The sequence below is a fragment of the Pinus tabuliformis genome, chromosome 1_2 (assembly GCF_031772625.1).
Source record: "Pinus tabuliformis cultivar Carrire ecotype Pingquan chromosome 1_2, CPIR1, whole genome shotgun sequence".
Classification (NCBI taxonomy): domain Eukaryota; kingdom Viridiplantae; phylum Streptophyta; class Pinopsida; order Pinales; family Pinaceae; genus Pinus; species Pinus tabuliformis.
Window position 1 is genome coordinate 1,007,015,588 of NC_142298.1, and position 2,600 is coordinate 1,007,018,187.

Sequence of the window (2,600 nt, forward strand, 5' to 3'; positions counted from 1 at the left end):
TTTTTATTGATATAAGGCTTCCTGTTATTGATCCTTTTATTGATATAAGGTATTGATCTTTTTATTGATATAAGGAATGCTACCTAGTTATTTTACCTTTTTACATATTAGAAATTCAACTAATTTGCATAATATTGAGTCGTACAAATTCTTTGAATAAGAGAAAACTATAGTGGAGATTTACATGGGTGGCCTCTAGCGTTTAAGCGAACGTATGCTCATTATTTTCATTTTATTATTTTTGTTGTGATCAATATTGGTTTAAGAAGTCCTTTCTATATTTTAAAGTAATAAATTATAAACTTTGGAAGTATTGGTTACTAATGAATATTTACGCCGTAAGGCGTTTCCATTTGAAATGGACTCTCCTGTGATCCGCGCTGTCTTGGTTATTCACCATTGGATTTAGTGTTAGACGATTAAAAACTTTACTACCGTTGAGTTGATCTCATAACTGACTCTTGCCGCTCAATAACTGACTCCTGTGATCCACGCTGTCTTGGTGGGGTATACGAAGGGGATGATCCGCGCTGTCTTGGTGGGGTATACGAAGGGGATGAGTTTCATAGCAGGCATGCTTCTGCTGTACAGAATTCTGAGGTTCCTTACTTCCTATGGTGTTTTCTCTGAACAAGAAGAGGCCGATCAGGCAGACGATGCAGACACCAAGAAAATAAAGTTCGGCTTGACAGGCATTTCGAAGCTGCTGGTGCAGGGAGGAAATCAGCAATCATGTGGGCCGTTCCTGCTCCTGATAGCAAACAACGTCTACCTGGAAGCCTTTCAACATTTGCACGAATCTGTCTTGGAGGTCTGCTACACATTTAACAAAGCTTATGGTACGAGTCCCTGGGAATATCTGGGCCCCGATCCCCAAGCTAATCAGATTTTCAACAACGCCATGGTCGCTAATAGCAGCACTGTCATGGCTTCCGTGGCGAAGATGTATGAAGATGGTTTTAAGAGTATGACGACGCTGGTAGACGTTGGAGGAGGTATGGGCTCTGCCTTGTCCACAATTGTGAAGGAACATTCACACATTCGTGGGATTAATCTCGATCTGCCTCATGTCATTACCACTGCGCCTCCCATAACTGGTAATTAGATTTGTAATGTTGGTCACCATTAATATAATAAATTTTTTGATATATATAACATGATAGCAAGATGATGATGATTTATGCCTGGGAACGAGGGAGTGTTGCAGGGGTGGAGCATATGGAGGGAAATATGTTCGAGCACATACCTTCTGCCGATGCAGTCTTGATGAAGGTGACGATTTCATCTATGGTCTTCTGTTTGCATAAGAAATTTACTGCAGTGGATTTGTTGAGGGCTAATAATATTCTATTGTCATTTACTGCAGTGGATTATCCATGACTGGGGGACGAGGAGTGTGTGAAGTTGCTGAGAAGAAGCTATGAGGCAACGCCAGCGAAGGGAAAGGTGTTAATTGTGGAAGCCATTGTTGGTGGAGACAAAGAAGGTGAAAGCATGTCGAGGCGATTGGGATTGTTATATGATATAACGATGATGGTTTATACAGCTGGTGGGAAGGAGAGAACAGAGGAAGAATTCAAAGGACTGTTCGAGCGGGCAGGGTTCAAGAGGTACACCATCATCAAGTTACCTTTCCTTCAGTCGCTCATAGTGCTGTCCAAAGCCTAATAAGCGGTTGCGCTTCCGATTATCGTTACAATAACGTTGGTTTTGCTGGGGTTGTTATCATGCAGTATATGACCTATGTTTTATGTGGTACGTCAATAGTTTGAATTTTTAAGGAAATAACGTTGGTTTTGCTGGGGTTGTTATCATGCAGTATATGACCTATGTTTTATGTGGTACGTCAATAGTTTGAATTTTTAAGGAGCTAAAGGATTTAGAGTGCGATTATTGCTATAATTAATGTTGGTTTTGCCTTGCAGTATAAGATCTATGTGATAGGCCAATAGTTTGAATTTTTAACGAGCAAAAGGATTTATATTGGGAGTAATCGGGATGGCTTCCACGATACTCTTAACTCAGAGATTTATAAGATTTGTTAAGGGTAGACATGGTTGAAATTATTGTGAGATTTTAAAGATATTTATCCATCATAAAAATAATTGAATATAATAATATTTTCATATCTCTCTATGTTAGTAGAAATAATAATATTTTTACATCTGTGTCTATGTTGGTAGCGTAGTGTAATTAACGTTTATTTAAATGAGTCTGATTTTAATAAATTTAAAAAAATTCAATTATTTTATTTAAATTTATGTCAAGTTTAACTCAAATTTAAATATTAAATTAAATAATTTAAATATTATTTTTACTCTCTATAAATGTTTACGTACTCTGGAAAAGCCGTGGTCGCTTTCCCAGAGATTCATACCAAAGGAAACGGCAATGTTACAATTATGATTCGATCCCACTATCTGGTCTTGAGTTGTTGAATAACAAGATTTAACGGGTATTTTTACTCTCTATAAATGTTTACTTACTCTGGAAAAGCCGTGGTCGCTTTCACAAAGATTCATACCAAAGGAAAGGGCAACATTACAATTATGACAACGAAAGGATGATTCGATCCCACTATCTCGTCTTGAGTTGTTGAA

General features: G+C 37.7%; 1 pseudogene across 1 annotated transcript; it reads left to right on the forward strand.

The window, feature by feature from the left end:
• Nucleotides 1-556: 556 nt before the first annotated feature.
• Nucleotides 557-1,783, forward strand: LOC149209492 (flavone 3'-O-methyltransferase 1 pseudogene; annotated as a pseudogene). Its single transcript, XR_016253088.1, has 3 exons — nucleotides 557-1,097; nucleotides 1,208-1,272; nucleotides 1,367-1,783. The product of XR_016253088.1 is annotated as a flavone 3'-O-methyltransferase 1 pseudogene (transcript).
• The last annotated feature ends 817 nt before the right edge of the window (nucleotides 1,784-2,600 follow it).